Genomic DNA, 21,526 nt, shown 5'->3' with positions numbered 1-21,526 from the left:
ACATGTAATACTGAATTATCATCAATGAGTTGCTTTCTATCATATAGTTATATATTTTATTTTTATTTTTTTTGTTACTGTTACTGTGTCTGGCATATCGAATACTCTCCGGTAGCTTGCCGGGCTCTCTGAGAGGGGCGGAGGAATCGAACTCGGGTCGGCCCTGTTGGCCGCGTGTAAGGCGAACGCCCTACCTGCTGTGCTATCTGTGCGATATACAGTCACAAAGTTGTTTGTGCTTGGATTTCAGTCATACAATATTCCAACATCAGTCCTGTCACCAGTGTATATTTCTCACCACCAGTGTCCCCATTTTTTCTTCCCCCTCCCCAGCCTGCTTCTATAAAAAGCACTTTCCTGCCTCTATAGGAAGCACTTTTCTTATCCCAATCTCTCCAATTATACATGTTAATGAACAATTCTCTTAACTAAACTTCTCACTCTCTCGGGAATAAAGATAAAAATTTGATGTCTTTATAATATTGCACGCTAAAATTTCTTATTCATATTTTTCCATTCCATATTTATAAGGTATAAGAACTGAAGGAAATATATTAAAAAAATGTTCTGTTTTCTGTATGTTAATCCTGTTAGGATGCAGATCATGATCTCCCTTTAATGACGAAGAGACTCCAGAAACTGCCAACTGCAAGCAGGGTTTATTGTAAGACTGGCTAGCCAGGGTCGAACCACCTACACAGACACACAGGTCCGGCAGGATGGACAAGACACCGAGCTTCTCCAAGGGATATCTTATATAAGCCTTCACTGGCTGAGCCCGCACATTTCATAGCCAATAGATTTGTAACAACCCACACTTTCCTTACCAATCCATTTTAAAGCACATCACTCTTTAGCCTATAGTTTAAAGATCAGCATTTGCATCAGTGTTTAGGAACTCCTGGTTTTTAGGGCAGTCTGGGTCTTGTGAGAGACATCTGGTTATCTGGTCTGACCCCCACCCTTCTTGGGACTTGCAATTCGGGGCACCTGTATTCCTTGCTCAAAGGCAGACAAACCAGTTATTTTGCAATGCGGGTACCCATTAAGCTAGGCTAAATTAATTCTGGTGGTGATTTTGGGCCTGTCCCTCACAATCCATTATGGTTTTACACAGCATAGATTTGGTAAATAATTCAATGCTTAAAGTGCCTAAGAATGCTGGACCTCATGTAAAATAAGATACTGGAAGAGATGGTCATAAAATCTCCTTGAGTGCAAACATTCACTTCATTCCTGTCAGAGAAGAGAGACAATTCTTTAGTTGCCTCTCTGGTTTCAAGTGCTTAAATATATGTAAAAATGACATCATGGAATTGGGGTAATGGCCACACAGTGAGAGACAGCTTGGATTATCTAGTCAACATAGTTGAAGTTTGGAAAACTCAAGTGTTTGTTAAGAAAACAGTTTAAAGTCCTGCTATCTTTCCTTTCTTGTAGCTGAAAAATTTACTTATATAATTCAAAGATACCTCTAAAACTTCTCTATAATAGATATCCTTAATCTTGTGTCAATGATAATTTTTGAAAATGTGACAAAATACCTAGGACCTCCTTACATAAAACTATACAAATGTGGCTCTCCGGCAGTCACGCGGCGCTCCTCTCCTCTCAAACCCAGGTCAGACCTGCCACCGGTGTGTGGCCCCGGGACTTCCATCTCTCCCTTCGGGACCTCAGGCATCCCAGCAGACGCCTGGAGAAACGCAGCCGTGAGCGGCTGCCGTCCCCGTCCCCTCTCCGGCAGTCACGCGGCGCTCCTCTCCTCTCAAACCCAGGTCAGACCTGCCACCGGTGTGTGGCCCCGGGACTTCCATCTCTCCCTTCGGGACCTCAGGCATCCCAGCAGACGCCTGGAGAAACGCAGCCGTGAGCGGCTGCCGTCCCCGTCCCCTCTCCGGCAGTCACGCGGCGCTCCTCTCCTCTCAAACCCAGGTCAGACCTGCCACCGGTGTGTGGCCCCGGGACTTCCATCTCTCCCTTCGGGACCTCAGGCATCCCAGCAGACGCCTGGAGAAACGCAGCCGTGAGCGGCTGCCGTCCCCGTCCCCTCTCCGGCAGTCACGCGGCGCTCCTCTCCTCTCAAACCCAGGTCAGACCTGCCACCGGTGTGTGGCCCCGGGACTTCCATCTCTCCCTTCGGGACCTCAGGCATCCCAGCAGACGCCTGGAGAAACGCAGCCGTGAGCGGCTGCCGTCCCCGTCCCCTCTCCGGCAGCCACGCGGCGCTCCTCTCCTCTCAAACCCAGGTCAGACCTGCCACCGGTGTGTGGCCCCGGGACTTCCATCTCTCCCTTCGGGACCTCAGGCATCCCAGCAGACGCCTGGAGAAACGCAGCCGTGAGCGGCTGCCGTCCCCGTCCCCTCTCCGGCAGTCACGCGGCGCTCCTCTCCTCTCAAACCCAGGTCAGACCTGCCACCGGTGTGTGGCCCCGGGACTTCCATCTCTCCCTTCGGGACCTCAGGCATCCCAGCAGACGCCTGGAGAAACGCAGCCGTGAGCGGCTGCCGTCCCCGTCCCCTCTCCGGCAGTCACGCGGCGCTCCTCTCCTCTCAAACCCAGGTCAGACCTGCCACCGGTGTGTGGCCCCGGGACTTCCATCTCTCCCTTCGGGACCTCAGGCATCCCAGCAGACGCCTGGAGAAACGCAGCCGTGAGCGGCTGCCGTCCCCGTCCCCTCTCCGGCAGTCACGCGGCGCTCCTCTCCTCTCAAACCCAGGTCAGACCTGCCACCGGTGTGTGGCCCCGGGACTTCCATCTCTCCCTTCGGGACCTCAGGCATCCCAGCAGACGCCTGGAGAAACGCAGCCGTGAGCGGCTGCCGTCCCCGTCCCCTCTCCGGCAGTCACGCGGCGCTCCTCTCCTCTCAAACCCAGGTCAGACCTGCCACCGGTGTGTGGCCCCGGGACTTCCATCTCTCCCTTCGGGACCTCAGGCATCCCAGCAGACGCCTGGAGAAACGCAGCCGTGAGCGGCTGCCGTCCCCGTCCCCTCTCCGGCAGTCACGCGGCGCTCCTCTCCTCTCAAACCCAGGTCAGACCTGCCACCGGTGTGTGGCCCCGGGACTTCCATCTCTCCCTTCGGGACCTCAGGCATCCCAGCAGACGCCTGGAGAAACGCAGCCGTGAGCGGCTGCCGTCCCCGTCCCCTCTCCGGCAGTCACGCGGCGCTCCTCTCCTCTCAAACCCAGGTCAGACCTGCCACCGGTGTGTGGCCCCGGGACTTCCATCTCTCCCTTCGGGACCTCAGGCATCCCAGCAGACGCCTGGAGAAACGCAGCCGTGAGCGGCTGCCGTCCCCGTCCCCTCTCCGGCAGTCACGCGGCGCTCCTCTCCTCTCAAACCCAGGTCAGACCTGCCACCGGTGTGTGGCCCCGGGACTTCCATCTCTCCCTTCGGGACCTCAGGCATCCCAGCAGACGCCTGGAGAAACGCAGCCGTGAGCGGCTGCCGTCCCCGTCCCCTCTCCGGCAGTCACGCGGCGCTCCTCTCCTCTCAAACCCAGGTCAGACCTGCCACCGGTGTGTGGCCCCGGGACTTCCATCTCTCCCTTCGGGACCTCAGGCATCCCAGCAGACGCCTGGAGAAACGCAGCCGTGAGCGGCTGCCGTCCCCGTCCCCTCTCCGGCAGTCACGCGGCGCTCCTCTCCTCTCAAACCCAGGTCAGACCTGCCACCGGTGTGTGGCCCCGGGACTTCCATCTCTCCCTTCGGGACCTCAGGCATCCCAGCAGACGCCTGGAGAAACGCAGCCGTGAGCGGCTGCCGTCCCCGTCCCCTCTCCGGCAGCCACGCGGCGCTCCTCTCCTCTCAAACCCAGGTCAGACCTGCCACCGGTGTGTGGCCCCGGGACTTCCATCTCTCCCTTCGGGACCTCAGGCATCCCAGCAGACGCCTGGAGAAACGCAGCCGTGAGCGGCTGCCGTCCCCGTCCCCTCTCCGGCAGTCACGCGGCGCTCCTCTCCTCTCAAACCCAGGTCAGACCTGCCACCGGTGTGTGGCCCCGGGACTTCCATCTCTCCCTTCGGGACCTCAGGCATCCCAGCAGACGCCTGGAGAAACGCAGCCGTGAGCGGCTGCCGTCCCCGTCCCCTCTCCGGCAGTCACGCGGCGCTCCTCTCCTCTCAAACCCAGGTCAGACCTGCCACCGGTGTGTGGCCCCGGGACTTCCATCTCTCCCTTCGGGACCTCAGGCATCCCAGCAGACGCCTGGAGAAACGCAGCCGTGAGCGGCTGCCGTCCCCGTCCCCTCTCCGGCAGTCACGCGGCGCTCCTCTCCTCTCAAACCCAGGTCAGACCTGCCACCGGTGTGTGGCCCCGGGACTTCCATCTCTCCCTTCGGGACCTCAGGCATCCCAGCAGACGCCTGGAGAAACGCAGCCGTGAGCGGCTGCCGTCCCCGTCCCCTCTCCGGCAGTCACGCGGCGCTCCTCTCCTCTCAAACCCAGGTCAGACCTGCCACCGGTGTGTGGCCCCGGGACTTCCATCTCTCCCTTCGGGACCTCAGGCATCCCAGCAGACGCCTGGAGAAACGCAGCCGTGAGCGGCTGCCGTCCCCGTCCCCTCTCCGGCAGCCACGCGGCGCTCCTCTCCTCTCAAACCCAGGTCAGACCTGCCACCGGTGTGTGGCCCCGGGACTTCCATCTCTCCCTTCGGGACCTCAGGCATCCCAGCAGACGCCTGGAGAAACGCAGCCGTGAGCGGCTGCCGTCCCCGTCCCCTCTCCGGCAGTCACGCGGCGCTCCTCTCCTCTCAAACCCAGGTCAGACCTGCCACCGGTGTGTGGCCCCGGGACTTCCATCTCTCCCTTCGGGACCTCAGGCATCCCAGCAGACGCCTGGAGAAACGCAGCCGTGAGCGGCTGCCGTCCCCGTCCCCTCTCCGGCAGTCACGCGGCGCTCCTCTCCTCTCAAACCCAGTTTTCCGTAGAGGTGTGGCCTCTTCAGAAGTGGGCGTGGCTTCAGAGTGGGCGTGGCTTCAGAGTGGGCGTGGCTTCAGAGTGGGCGTGGCTTCAGAGTGGGCGTGGCTTCAGAGTGGGCGTGGCTTCAGAGTGGGCGTGGCCTATTTTCCGGCCGGCGGCCGCTTACGCGGCCGCAGGGTGTTTACTAATTCAAAGGAACCTAGTTCCCAAGGAATTTGGTCCCCAACTTACTCAGCAATATGAAGAAACAAAGAAAATCCCCACCTCAAGCGGAGGAGAACAAAAACAATCCAGAACATTCTGTCGATACAGCTCACCTAAGGGATCTCTCTGACACAGAATTCAGATATGAAGTCATCAAGATGTTCAATCAACTCAATGAAACGGTCAGACAGACAGCCAGCAACACCACAGATAAAATCGACAAATTACGCGAAGAAATGAGAGCAGAAATGTCACGATTAAAAGACTCCATAGATGAAATGAGAAACTCAGTTTCTTCTCTTAAAAATAGAATGACCGCAGCTGAAGAGAGAATCAGTGACCTCGAAGATCAGCTGCAACAAGCCAACACGCAACAACAAACACTGGCAAGGGACCTCAAAATGGCTCTACAGAGAATCAGAGTCCTAGCAGATGACTCCAAGAGGAACAATATTAGAATTATGGGACTACCTGAACCTCAGGGAAACAATCCCAACGAAAAAAACACCGTCAAACAAATCATTGCTGAAAACTTCCCAGAGCTGCACACTGCAGCCATTCAGGTTCAAGGAGCCCGAAGGGTGCCAGCTAAAAGAGACCCCAACAAAAACACTCCAAGACATATCATACTTAGAATGATCGATACTGCCGATAGAGACACAATACTGCAAGCAGCAAGAGCAAAGAAGGAAATCACATACAAAGGAGCATCCCTTAGATTCACAGCAGACCTATCAGAGGAAACCCTACAAGCCCGAAGGCAGTGGCGAGATATAGTCAAAAAACTCATGGAAATGAATGCTTCCCCAAGAATACTCTACCCGGCTAAACTCTCCCTCAAAATCGAAGGAACAGTACATTATTTTATAGATAAACAGCAGCTCAGGAACTTCATAGACTCAAAACCAAACCTAAAGCAAGGCCTAAAGGGGCTACTATAAGAAAAGACAAACCCTACAACCACAACACACCCGCACAGAAACATGACACAAAACCCCATAACCATTCTCTCTCTCAATGTCAACGGTCTAAATTCACCAGTTAAGAGACACAGAGTGGCAAAATGGATACAGAGACAGAACCCAACATTCTGCTGCCTACAAGAAACTCACCTCAACAGCCAGAGCAAACACAGACTCAAAGTCAAAGGATGGAATACAATCCTGCAAGCAAACAACTCCCTCAAAAAAGCTGGGGTGGCCATACTAGTATCTGACAACATTAATTTCACCTTGAAAAAGATTAGAAGGGACAGTGAAGGCTATTTTCTCTTCATCAAGGGATACGTACAACAGGAAGAAATCACACTCTTAAATGTATACGCACCTAATGAGGGAACAGCTAAATATTTAAAACAACTACTAACAGATTTTAAGGAGGACATCACTACCAACACAATAGTACTTGGAGACTTCAACATCGCCTTATCACCTCTGGATAGATCAACACGAACAAAACCCAGCAAGGAATTATTGGCTTTGAAAGAAGTAATAGAAGAGAAAGGGCTTATGGACTTATACAGGGCTTTACACCCCAAAAAGAAAGAATACACATTCTTCTCCAGTGCGCACGGAACATTTTCCAAAATAGACCATGTGCTAGGACACAAAACACACCTCAACAGAATCAAGAAGATAGAAATAGTATCAGCCATCTTTTCAGACCATGATGCACTGAGGATAGAAGTGAATCACACACAGACACGGAGAACCAAATCAAACACCTGGAAATTAAACAACTCGATGCTGAACAATGAGTGGGTCAGGAACGAAGTCAAGGATGAAATCAAAAGATACCTGGAAACAAATGAGAATGAAGACACAAACTACCAGAACTTATGGGATGCAGCGAAAGCTGTATTAAGGGGAAAATTTATAGCTCTGCAAGCCTATCTTAAGTCGATAGAAACGATGCACATAAACAATTTGACCTCACAGCTCAAGACCTTAGAAAAGGATCAACAGAAAGAGCCTAAATCAGGCAGAAGGAAAGAGATCATAAAACTTAGAGCAGAAATCAACGACATGGAAAACAAAGAAACAATCCGAAAGATCAATGAAACCAAGAGCTGGTTCTTCGAGAAAATAAATAAGATAGATAAACCACTAGCAACACTCACAAAGAAACAGAGAGAGAGAACCCTAATAAATCGAATCAGAAATAAGAATGGGGATATCACAACAGAAACTAAAGAAATTCAAGAGATCATCAGAGACTACTTTGAAAGTCTCTATGCCACGAAACACGAGAACCTAGAAGAAATGGATAAATTCCTGGATCTCTACCATCTCCCAAAGCTGAATCAAGAAGATATAGAGTACCTGAATAGACCCATTCACATCAAGGAAATTGAAACTGTAATCAAAAGTCTTCCCAAAAACAAAAGCCCAGGCCCAGATGGATTTACTAGCGAATTTTTCCAAACATTTAAAGAGGACCTATTGCCAATTCTTCTCAAGCTTTTCCAGGAAATTGAAAAAACAGAAACTCTCCCAAACAGCTTCTATGAAGCCCATATATCTCTAATACCAAAAGGAAACAAAGACACCACAAGAAAAGAAAACTACAGGCCAATATCCCTGATGAACACGGATGCGAAGATTCTCAACAAAATACTAGCCAATAGAATACAACAACTCATCAAAAAGATCATACATCATGACCAAGTAGGATTCATCCCAGGGATGCAAGGATGGTTCAACATTCGGAAATCAATCAACATAATCCATCATATCAACAAAAGAAAAGATAAAAATCATATGATCATATCAATAGACGCAGAGAAAGCTTTTGACAAGATCCAGCACCCATTCATGATGAAAACCCTTGCCAAAATGGGGATAGAGGGGACTTTCCTCAATATAGTTAAAGCCATCTACCACAAACCTACAGCAAACATCATCCTCAATGGGGAAAAACTGAGACCCTTCCCCCTAAGGTCAGGGACGAGACAAGGATGCCCACTCTCTCCACTACTGTTCAATATAGTACTGGAAGTACTTGCAATAGCGATTAGGCAAGAAAAAGATATTAAGGGCATCCAGATAGGGAAAGAAGAAATTAAGCTCTCACTATTCGCAGATGACATGATACTATACTTAGAGAACCCTAAAACCTCTACCAAGAAACTCCTAGAAACAATAGGCTTGTATAGTAAAGTGGCAGGCTATAAAATCAATACCCAAAAATCCATGGCATTCCTATACGCAAATAGTGAAAGAGAAGCAAGTGACATCAAGAAAACAATCCCATTCACAATTGTGCCCCAGAAAATCAAGTATCTAGGAATCAGCTTAACTAAGGAAGTAAAGGACCTGTACAAGGAAAACTACAAAACGCTACTTCAGGAAATAAAAGAGGACACGAGGAAATGGAAAAATATCCCCTGTTCATGGATGGGGAGAATCAACATCATCAAAATGGCAATACTTCCCAAAGCACTATACAAATTCAATGCAATCCCTATAAGGATACCCATGACATTCTTCAAAGAAATGGAGCAAACACTCCTGAAATTTATATGGAACAATAAGCCCCCGCGAATAGCTAAAGCAATTCTTGGGAAAAAGAAAATGGGAGGAATCAACCTCCCTAACCTCAAACTCTACTACAAGGCAGTAATAATTAAAACAGCATGGTACTGGAACAAAAGCAGAGCTGCAGACCAATGGAACAGAGTTGAATATACTGACATTTCCTCCCAAACATATAACCATCTAATTTTTGATAAGGGGGCAAGAAAAGTGAAATGGAGCAGGGAAAGCCTCTTCAACAAACTGTGCTGGCAAAATTGGACGGCTACATGCAAAAAAGTGGGCTCAGATCTCTGCCTAACACCATGCACAAAAGTAAGATCAAAATGGATTTATGACCTCAACATCAGACCAGAATCCATAATGTTTATTGAAGACAAAGTCGGCAAAACTCTCCATGATATTGAAGCTAATGGTATCTTCAAAGATGTCACGCCACTGGCTGAGCAAGTGAAAACAGAGATAGACAAATGGGACTATCTTAAACTAAGAAGCTTCTGCACCTCCAAAGAAACAGTGACCAAAATACAAAGACAGCCTACAGAATGGGAAAGGATATTCACCAAGTACACATCCGACAAGGGGTTGATATCAAGGATATACAAGGTACTGGTTAAACTCCACAAGAAGAAATCACCCAACCCCATCAAAAAATGGGGTGAGGAAATGAACAGAAACTTTCGCAAAGAAGAAATTCGAATGGCAAAAAGGCACATGAGAAAATGCTCTACATCACTAATCATCAGAGAGATGCAGATCAAAACCACAATGAGATATCATTTCACACCACAGAGACTGGCCCACATCCACAAGAACAAAAGCAACCGGTGCTGGCGCGGATGTGGCGAGAAAGGGACCCTCCTTCACTGCTGGTGGGAATGCCGGCTGGTCCAACCCTTTTGGAAAACAGTATGGACGACTCTCAAAAAATTAGAATTTGATCTGCCATTTGACCCAGCTATAGCACTCCTGGGAATATATCCCAGAGAGGCAAAAAGGTATAGTCAAAGTGACATCTGCAATTGTTTGTTCATTGCAGCACTCTTTACAATAGCCAGAATCTGGAAAAAACCTGAGTGCCCAAGAACAGATGACTGGTTAAAGAAACTTTGGTACATTTACACAATGGAGTACTATGTAGCTGTTAGAAAAGATGAAGTTATGAAATTTACATACAAGTGGTACTACATGGAAAGTATCATGTTAAGCGAAATGAGTCAGAAAGAGCGGGATAGACACAGAAAGATTGCATTCATCTGGGGAACATAAAGCAACAAAAAGTGAGAGTGACACACAGGAATGGCTGAGATTAGTACCAGGAATTTTGCTCCATGAATGGAAGGCCAGCCACAGGCTCTAGGTGAAAAGGAAGCTCAGATAGAGAAGAGATTACCAAATGAAGGGTGTTGTGAGGGCCCTCCCAGGGTGGGAGAAGCATGCTAAAAGTAGTCGATAGACCAAACATGATTGCCACTCAAAGCCTCTCTTGCAAAACACAGTACCCAAAAGAAGAGAGAGAGAACAAGGGGGAATACCCTGCCACAGAGGCAGGATGGGATGGGGGGGGGGGGGATGAGGGGGGGGATGCTGGGACCCATGGGGATGGATGACGGGCACGGGTGGAGGTATGGGGACTTGATCATTGTATAACTGAAACCCAAGCACAAAATTTGTAAGCCTATAACTGTACCTCATGGTTTTTCACTAATAAAAAAAAATAAATAAATAAAAAAAAATAAAAAAAAAAAAAATAAAAAAAAAAAATAAAAAAATAAAAAAAAAAAGAAAAAAAAAAAAAAAAAACTATACAAATGTGTATGACTTTACTGAAATCATTCATTTTATTTAATTTATTGAGTTGATTTATGTCAACCTTGTATCTTTTGTGCTACTCAAAATACAGAATTATGACATCAAGTTCCTACAAAGAATAGTAATTTGAACTTATATGAGGGTTATGTTGCTTGTGCAATGAACACAGCAATTAAGAAAATGAAGTAAGGTTTCTGGAAGCTCTTTCCTCTTTTAATTTTTGGGGTTAGTCTAAGAAAAGTCTTTGGAATGAATGATAAATAATCAGAAGAATATTTTTGCAAGGGACAAAGTATGCTGTATTCAATATGCTATTACTTTTTCCATAACATAGAAAAATTTCCAACGGAAACAAAATTTTGATCAGATAAACTTAAACTATAAATAAAACTATAGAAAATTTATAGATATAAAATAGATGTTGGGGCTGGAGCAGCTTACCCGGGTTCAATTCCCAGCATCCCATATGGTCCCCTGAATACCTCCAGGAGAGCAGAGCGAGGAGTAACCTCTGTGCATCGCTGGGTGTGACCCCCCCAAAAAAAACAAGAAAAAAAGTATCTGTCAAAAAAGCCTAGAAATGGTTAGACAGAAAAATATAGACGTTTTTAAGATTTCTCTGGAAAAAGACATAGACAGTACTGGAATGAACAAAGCCCATGGATCTGTCAACATTAATCAGCCAGAATGTCTTCCTTCTCTACAGTCATTTTCTCTCTTAGCTCAAAACTGAATTTAGAAAATATATATACACCTCTCAGAATAATATTGTCAAAAGGGTAACTTCCCATCAAATAATGAGTCATTTGGGGAACAATCTGTGAGTATTCGTGTTTATAAATGGATGGATATGTGGAGTGCCATGTTAAGTGAAATGAATCAGAAGGAGAGGGACAGACATAGAATGATTGCACTTATTTGTGGAGTATATTAAAAAAAACATAGTATAAGACTAATACTCAAGGACTGTAGAAATAAGTACCAGGAGGACTAGTTCATGGTTGGAACTTGCCACAGCAGGAAGCAGTGATGAGTGCTGTTAGGACAAAGAAACGACCACTATGACAATGATAACTGGAAATGCTCACTGCAGAAAGAACTGTGTAATGAAAAGAGATAAAGGGCTATACATGATAGCCTTTCAGTACCTATATTGCAAATTATCATTCCCCAAAAGAAAGAGCAAGAGAATAGTAGGGGGAGAAAGGGAGAGAGAAAGTGTTTGCCATAGAAACAGACTGTGGGATGGGGCCTGCGTGGTGGAAGTGAAACTGCGGACATTGGTGGCGGGAAAGTGCACTGTTGAAGGGATGGGTGTTAGAACATTGTATGACTGAAACCCAGTCATGAACAACTTTGTAGCTGTATATCTCATACTGATTCCATTTTTGAAAGGCAGATAAAAAGAAAAACATCACTGAGCTATGTATTCATCACCCTATACTGAGGTTGGTTGTTTCCAATGTAAGACTGACTGGAGAGACTATTCTATGGAAAGATACCAGGTAATAGCATTTTTATCATCAACACAATAACTAACAATAATAACAACAAAGATATCATGGGAATATATAATAGAATCATATTTTCCATATACTTATACAAATTCTTTAATGTTCATCCATTCAATACAATAAGGTATTTCTTCTAGGTTACTGACGAAATCTTGACTTTAATCTAAAACTTTATTCTATGTTTATTTTATGTACTTAAAATCCCATTCGACATGTTGGATCATCGTTTTCTATCCTCCTCTTCTTGGCATCTACCCCAAGGACCAAAACACTCTACTCAGACAAGACATTGGTACTCCTATGTTCATTGCAACACTATTTATAACAGCACAAATCTGGAAACAGCCGAAATGTTAAAGGACAGGTGAAACAGATGACTGGATAAAGAAACTGTGGTACACACACAATTGAATACAACTAGGCTATAAGAAAAGATGAAATCATGCAATTCACCACAACACAGATGGATCTGAATCGTATCAAGCTAGATGAAGTTATTCAGAAGGAGAGGCACAGACCCAAAATGAACCCTCCCATATGTGGGATATAATGAGACATAGTAGGGGAATGACAGATGCATGAAAGAAGCAGGAACTTACCACAGGGAAGGATTTAGGGGTGAAAGGGAGACTGCAGGGATGGTGATGGAAGAAAGCATACACTTCGATAGAGGGTGTGGTGCAGGAAATACTATATATATACATACATATATATATAAAACACAACCAATGACAATTTTGCAAACCACAGTGCTTAATATTTAAAAAATTTTTTAAAGTTGTTATGTTATGGGGGAAGCACTTTATATTTGTAACAATAGTGACATATAAAAGTGGCATATAAAGAAAAATATGTGTAGATTCTAAACAGAGCCTAACTCATAAATATACTAAAAAACCACAACGAATTGATAGTACTAGCCATAATCTAGGGTATGAGGTATCTAAAATATATTCTTTAAAATTACATAATTGAGTCTACAAGATAGAGTTTTAGGGATAAAATCCTAAGCATATTCATCATAGATCCTTTTTTAATTCTGAACTTCAAGATTCCAAACAGACCAGATCTTAATTGTTCACATCAGAATAAATAAATAATAATATGCTCTAATAAAGGTATTAGATTACACTAGAGTGGAAAACATGTTGAAATATGTAATATGTAAAAATCAACAGATAAATTTGAATTTACTTAATGTTATTTGTCAATTTTATCTCAACAGTCGTGAAAAAAATTAGGCAAAAATTATTCTATAAGATACTTTTATTTTCCTTCCAGAGTATCAGATGTGCATATTCTTGCCTTATTTCATGGGAAGTGTTGTTTCTTTTTCAGTTTTCCCTATGAGGATATAACCTCTTTGATATCACTAAATACAGGGATATGTCTTGTTGCCTCTAATCCTTCTTGCTTAAGATCTTAGTACTTTTACAGATGGTAACATATAAGAGAGAGAGGGAGAGAGAGAGAGAGGCAGAGGGAGAGAGTGAGAAACCGAGATAGTCCTTGTAGGACATCATAAAGTTGAATGTAGATAAGATTTAAAGATCAGGGTAGTTCCCTGAGTACTCTTTTCTTGAATTTGTCACTAAAGATCTCTATACTCACAAAGACTGTTTCAAAGACATTCTTACACAAGTTGATGGCACTATAATTAAACAATCATTACATTGCAATCACCACACATTTGCTTTTGCTTTTTTTGCTTTTTGTTCTGGAACCGCACCTGCAAGTGCTCAGGGATTATTCCTAGCTCTATGCTCAGAAATCATTCCTGATGGGCTCAGGGGACCAGATGGGGTGTAAGGGATCAATCCAGGGTCAGCCACAAACAAGGCAAGTTCCTACATACTGTACTATTGCTCCAGCCACCACCATACACTTTAATGGAGATTATTTCAAGAAATAAACTGAGAAACTGCACTGCTTGCTACTTGCCTAGTAAATGAGATAAGTTGTAGAAGAATATAGCTCTCTTTACGCCATGGCTTGGAGGCCAGCCACACATGCTAGGTGAAAAGGCAGCTCAGATAGAGAAGGGAGCACCAAATAAAGGGTGTTAGGAGGATCTGCCCAAGATGGGAGGAGCATGCTGAAAGTAAACTATAGACCGAACATGATTGCCACTCAATGCCTCTTTTGCAAACCACAGCACCCAAAAGGAGAGAGAGAGAACAAAAAGGAATGCCCTGCCACAGAGGCAGGATGAGATGGGAGTATTGGGGGTGGGAGGGTTACTGGGATCCGTGGTGGTGGGAAATGGGCACTGGTGGAGGTATGGGTACTCCAACATTGTATAATTGAAACCCAAGCACAAAAATTTGTAAGTCTACAACTGTACCTCATGGTGTTTCACTAAAAAAATTTTTTAATAAATATATACCTCTTTTAGGAGGAAGAAATGAGGAAACATTCACAGCATTGTTTTTAAAGGATGGTCATCATTGCAAAGCACCTATCCACATGTAATTAAAGAATGAAATATCACAATAAGCCCTACTGGAAACAGAAAGTCATCTTATTTTTTTTCTTATTTTACTTTATTTTTTATATATTAAAAATAATTTTAATAGTGAGACATCATGAGGTACAGTTGCAGACTTACACATTTTTGTGCTTGGGTTTCAATTATACAATGATCAAATACCCATCCCTCCAACAGTGCTCATTTCCCACCACCATGGATCCCAGTGGCACAATCGGTTAGCGCACGGTACTTATACAGCAGTACGTGCAGAGAAATTCATCTTAAACCAGTGACAATGTTCTAATCTTAGAAAATGCTTAGTTATCATATTGTTATTTCTCAGTCAAACAGACTTAATTTATAATTAAATCTTAAACCTAATTATCTCTTATTATTATGAAATCAGCAATTTCCTTCTTGCTTAAAAATTATTTTGATTTCCTTCTGCATTTTTCTCAAATTATTCTTAGTATAACATGCGTTTCTTCCCTATGCTTATTTTATGTTTAAAATAAACATATTTTAAACATATTTTAAACTCTTCCCATACTTTATTTGATGTTTCTTGAGAAATGAAAATAAGATAGAGAGGAAGAGAATATTAAACAGTGTTCCCTTTGACTTGTTTCTTCATTTAAGGTATTTCATTAATAGTCCTTTCTCATGTTCATTTAATAAGCATTGGAAAGTTTACTATCTTCACAGGTCACTGTCACTGTCGATGTCCTCCCCTTGTTTATTGATTTGTTCTAGCGGGCCCAGTAACGTTTCCATTGTGACACTTGTTACTGAGTTTGGCATATAGAATACATCACGGGTAGCTTGCCAGGCTTTGCCCTGTGGGAGAGATACTCTTGGTAGCTTGCCAAGGTCTGGAGGAATCAAACCCCGTTGGCCGGTTGGCTGCATTCAAGGCAAACACCCTACCTGTGAGATTTAAAACTTGCTGATCAGGAACAGTATGAATAAGGTTAATCTCAGAATAACAAATTTCATTGATAACACTTTATTGGAACTTAATCACTTCCTCAAGAACCTGAAAAGTTAATCAAAATTGCATTGAAACTTCTCAGGTCAGAAATAATACCTGCATGATGAAGCAGCTTAAATGTGACTTTATAAAGAATGCATGAGTATGAGGCCGTTTAAATAACTCCCGACTCTTTCACAGTATGTCTTCGTATTTTAATCACTAAATTTTAGCCCTACTCACACTTCTAGCTAAAATGTATTGACATAGTCTAACAATTCATTTCACCATTCAATAGATTTAGTTTCAGCAGCAGCAGCAAGTCATCATAGCCTTATAATAATTTATTATCACTAATTACCAAGAGAAAAGGCAATGAGTTTTTTGTACATCTTTGATATTATTTATGATATTTATGTATTCAACACTTGTTATGGAAAGACCTTAATAACTCACCTAAGAGTTCTGGTAAACTTTACTCTTGTGAGTTCCAACTCCTCAGACTTTACAGTATAACCAGAGATTCAAATATGTCACTGTGACAATGTTCATTTCAGGCTTCTGAGAAAAACTCACCTGTCAGTACTCTGACTACTCAAGTACATAGTTTTTTCATAAGTAAGTTTGGTTCACATAACTTTGTATTCGGAACTTATCCAACCATGGAGGAGAAGGTCTTTAAAAGCTATGAGGTCTGCTCTCTCACATCCAAGAAATCATGTGGGAAGAAAAAAATAGTAATAATTAACATTTTATAAGAGGAAAACATTTTCCTCTTGAGAATAGAGAAAAAAAGCACTATAATTGATCCCTTGTTTAGGCTACAAGGGATTTCTGTGAAAAGTGTGTAATCTCTTGAGACATTATTATATCAAGTAAAACCTTCCTTTAATCTTGGAACAATCATGAGGCTAAAATCAGAGGTAATTTTCAAATTTGTCATGAACATAATAGCAAAGCATAGGAATAATAACTCAGCAGAGACATCTTCCTGGCAAAAGCACCAGGAAATAGCATAACATTGTCAGTACTAGATCAGACTTCCTTCAATAGAGGAAGTCTCTGCCCTCAGCCTTCTTTCTTTGAACCAAGTCTTTTACTTTCAGTTGGAATGCCTTAGATGAAGCGAGTTCAGAAACATTAGAGAAAGTTGAAGTAGGGTCAATCAAATGAAGTTCTTTTTCTTTCCCATGAGTAAATCTGTATGCTTTTAAAAGGAAGAGTGAGTTGGGATAGAGCAGAAAAGTGACTATGAATGGAGGATGAAGATGGGGGGCAAGGGAGAGGACTGGGCAAAGTGCCCATAAACTTCAACAGATAATAAGCCAGTCTTCCAAAATACATGCCATATTTTTCAACTAGTCACTTTTTATAGTTTTCTTTCATTATATTTTCAATTAAAAAGTGTGGTCGGATATATGCATACAATATATATGCATAGATGTTATGTATTTATACATATATCAGATATACAAGGAAACAATTTTATGTCTATTTTTCCTCACAGTCAGGGTCACGGTCCTCCCATTATTCATCAATTTGCTTGAGCGGGTCCAGTAACATCTCCATCGTGAGACTTGTTGTTACTGTGTTTGGCATATCGAATACGTCACGGAGAGCTTGCCAGGCCTTGCCATGGGGGCGAGATACTCTCGGTAGCTTGCTGGACTCTCCGAGAGGGGCAGGGAAATCGAACTCAGGTCGGCCATATTGGCCGCTATCACTCCAACCCTTCCTCACAGTAATGTTTTTCTTATTCGTAGTTAATTATTCTGACCATCAATACAAGCTTAGAGTTGATAAGGGGGGGGGGGTTGAGTCTAACTTTCTTGTTTTCTATTTTAAAGTTTTCAGCTTTGACCATTGAGTGTGGACTTCTATTATAGTGATTCTGCTACATTGTAGTGCTTTCCTGATCTGACTTGTTTTAAGAGTTTTTACAATCATGTTTCAAATGATTGAGTTTGGAGAATGTTGAATTTCGTCAAATTATTTCTGTATCTGTTGAGGAAAATATGCAACTATTTCCTTCATTTTTTGGATGTGATATATAAAATTAGTTGATTTGCATAAGTTGAAGCATCTTTGTTTCCTGCAATAAACCTTCAGGGTGTAGAGATAGACAGCAAATGGGGTGCTTACCTTGCAAGCAGCCAGCCCTGGTTCAATTCCTGACACTGCATTTGGTTCCCTAAAGCCCCAACAGAATTAATCCCTAAGAACAGACCCAGGAGTAAACCCTGAGTATCACCTGATATAACTGAAAAATAAAAACAAACAACAAAAAAGACATCCCACTAGTTCCTGGTGTTTGGTCTTTTAAATGTATATTGAATTATATTAATTAATATTTTGTTCATAGTATTAACATGCTGTTCATCATGCACTTTTACTTTTCTTTGGTGTCTTGGTTTGATATTTGGTATCAGCTTCATGCTTCCCCAAAAAGTAAGTTTTGAAATCTTTGTTCATGATAGTTTATTTCACTAACAGTCTTTAAACCAATGTTTGATAAATAAAAAGTAAAATAAAAGTGAATTAAAATATCATTGTCAACTTTTAAAATTTAGAAAAAGTTAACAGGAAATCATAAAGGTATAAATAATGAGGAAATGTCATAATATTGGTAAAACTATCAAACATGTATGTGAGAGTAACAACTGTGTGTGAATACATTGGAATCCATATATCCTAGATAGTATGAAAAGTCAAAATAAATTCACTATCTCCTAAATCTGAAACTACATGCTTGGCCTCAATGATCAGGACTTTCTTATCTCTGTAATATATACCTTTCAGGATGTGTCTAGAAAAAGAAAAACAAGATTTTAAGGAGGAAGTTCAGACCTTATACTTTTTTTTTAAGTCCGATGCTGCAAAACAAGAATTACTTCTCCTGCACATTTGGGAATTTAAAAGTGGATTAGGAATGATGTGAAAAACTTCTCCCATTTGTACATGGGGGATATTACCTATTTCATTTAAATAGTTTTTTGTCCCATCCTCTGGGTTTCTATCTTTTCTTTTTTCATTGCAGCTCTTCTTCCATCTTTTCTCATTCTCTCTTTTGACACCTCCATTGGTGTAAAGAAAATAGTTGGACATCATCTTATCACCTCTGCATAGATTAACAAGAACAAAACTCAGCAAGGAAACATTGGCTTTGAAGGAAGAAATAGAAGAGAAAGAGCTTATAGACCTATACAGGGCTTTACACCCCCAAAAGAAAGAATACACATTCTTCTCCAGTGCACACAGAACATTTTCCAAAATAGATCATGTGCTAGGCCAAAAACATACCTCAATAGAATCAGGAAGATAGAAATATCATCAACAATCTTTTCAGACCACGAGGCACTGAAGAGAGAAGTGAATCACACACAGATGTCACTGTCACTATCACTGTCCTCCCACTGTTCATCAATTTGCTCAAGCGGGTCCAGTAACGTCTCCATCACGAGACTTGTTGTTACTGTGTTTGGCATATTGAATACGTCACGGGTAGCTTGCAAGGTTTTGCCATGCAGGCAAAATACTCTCGGTAGCTTGCCGGACTCTCCGAGGGGGTCAGAGGAATTGAACCCAGCTAGGCAGGGCCACCTGTGCACAAGGCAAATGCCCTACATGCTGTGCTATCACTCCAGCCCACATAGACACGGAGAACCAAATCAAATACCTGGAAATTAAACAACTCAATGTTGAAAAACGAGTGGATCTGGAAGTCAAGGAAGAAATCAAGAGATATCTGGAAACAAATGATAATGAAGAAACAAGCCACCAGATCCTATGGGATGCAGTTAAATTCGTGTTAAGGGGAAAATCTATAGCACTGCAAGAATTTTTTCAGGAAGAAAAAAAGGACCCACATACACAACTTGACTGCACAGGTCAAGTTCTTAGAAAAGAACCAATAAAAGGAGCCCAAACCAGGCAGAAGCAAAGAGATCATAAAACTTAGAGCAGAAATTAATGACATGGAAACCAAAAAAAAAAAAAAAAAGAAAACAATCCGAAAGATCAATGAAACCAAGAACTGGTTCTTTGACAAAATAAACAAGATAGATAAACCACTAGCAAGTCTTACAAAGAAAGAGAGAGAGAGAGAACCCTAATAAACCGAATCAGAAATGAGAAGGGCGATATCACAATAGAAACTAAAGAAATTCAAAAGATCTTCAGAGACTACTTTGAAACTCTGTAGGTCACAAAACAAGAGAACCTAGAAGAAATGGATAAATTCCTGGATTCCTATAATCTCTCAGGGCTGAAACAAGAAGATATAGAGTAAACTGAATATTCCTATTAACATCAAGAAAATTGAAACTGTAATCTAACGTCTTCCCAAAAACAAAAGCCCAGGTCCAGATCGATTCACTTGAGATTTTTTCCAAATATTTAAAAAGGACATATTGCTAGTTCTTCTCAAGCTTTTCCAGGAAATTAAATAAACAGAAACTCTCCCAAATAGTTTCTATGGAGCCCATATCTCTCTAAGACCAAAAGGAAACAAAGACACCACAAAAAGAAAACTACAGGCCGATATCCCTGATGAACACGAATGCAAAGATTCTCAACAAAATACTAGCAAATAGAATTCAACAACTCATCAAAAAGATCATACACCATCACCAAGTGGGATTCATCCCAGGTATGCAAGGATGGTTTAACATCCGGATATCAATCAATATAATCCATCTTATCAAAAACAAAATAAGATAAAAACCATATCATCATATCCATAGATGCAGAGAAAGCATTTGACAAGATCCAGCACCCATTTATGATAAAAACCCACACTAAAATGGATATAGAAGGGAACTTTCCTAAATATAGTTAAAGCCATCTGGAGTGATAGCACAGCGGTAGGGCGTTCGCCTTACAAGCGGCCAACATGGCCGACCCGAGTTCGATTCCTTTGCCCCTCTCAGAGAGCCCGGCAAGCTACCGAGAATATTCGATATGCCAGACACAGTAACAACAAAGTCTCCAATGGAGACGTTACTAGGCCCGCTCGAGCAAATCGACGATCAATGGGAGGGCCTTTACCTTTACCTTTACCACAAATCTACGGCAAGCTTCTTTTGCAATGGGGAAAAAGTGAGAGTGTTCCCTCTAAGATTGGGAACGAGACAAGGATGCCGACTCTCTCCACTGCTTTTCAACATAGTACTGGAAATACTTGCAATAGTGGATAGGCAAAACAAAGATATTAAGGGTATTCGGGTAGGAATGGAAGAAATCAAGCTCTCACTATTCACAGATGATATGATACTATTCTTAGGGAAACCTAAAACCTCTACCAAGAAACACCTAGAAACAATTGACCTGTATAGTAAAGTTGCAGGCTATAAAATAAATACCCAATAGTCTATGGCTTTCCTGAACTGTAGCACTGTGTCCTCCCATTGTTCATTGATTTGCTCAAGCGGGCCCAGTAATGTCTCCATTTTGAGACTTATTATTCCTGTGTTTGGCATATTTAATATGTCATAGGTAGCTTGCCTGGCTTTGCTGACCAGGTGAGATACTCTTGGTAGCTTTATGGCCTATCCAAGAGGGGCGGAGGATTTGAACCCATCACAGCGAGGGTGGTTGTGCTCAAGGCAAATGCCCTACCACTGTGCTATCACTCCAGAAAATAATGAGAGAGAAGAAAGTAACATAAAAAAATCCCCTTCACAAATGTGCCCCAGAAAATCAAGTACCTAGGAATCATCTTAACTGAGAAAGTAAAAGACCTGAATAAAGTAAACTAAAAAAAAACGCTACTTCAGGAAATAAAAGAAGACATGAGAAAAAGGAAAGATATTCCCTGCTCATGGATAAAGGAGAATTAAAATTGTCAAAATGGCAATACTCCCCAAAGCATTGTACAAATTCAATGCAATATCTATAACAATACCCATGACATTCTTCAAATAAATGGAGCAAACACTCCTGAAATTCATATGGAACAATAAGCACCCCTGAATATCTAGAGCAATTCTTGGGAAAAAGAAAATGGGAGGAATCAACCTCCCCAATCTCAAACTCTACTACAAAGCAGTAATAATTAAAACAACATGGAACTGGAACAAAGGCAGAGCTATAGATCAATGGAATA

This window comes from Sorex fumeus, unplaced genomic scaffold (genome assembly GCF_029834395.1).
Source record: "Sorex fumeus unplaced genomic scaffold, SorFum_2.1 ptg000007l, whole genome shotgun sequence".
Lineage (NCBI taxonomy): Eukaryota > Metazoa > Chordata > Mammalia > Eulipotyphla > Soricidae > Sorex > Sorex fumeus.
The sequence above is the reverse complement of the archived record's forward strand: the minus strand, read 5'-3'. Positions refer to the sequence as shown.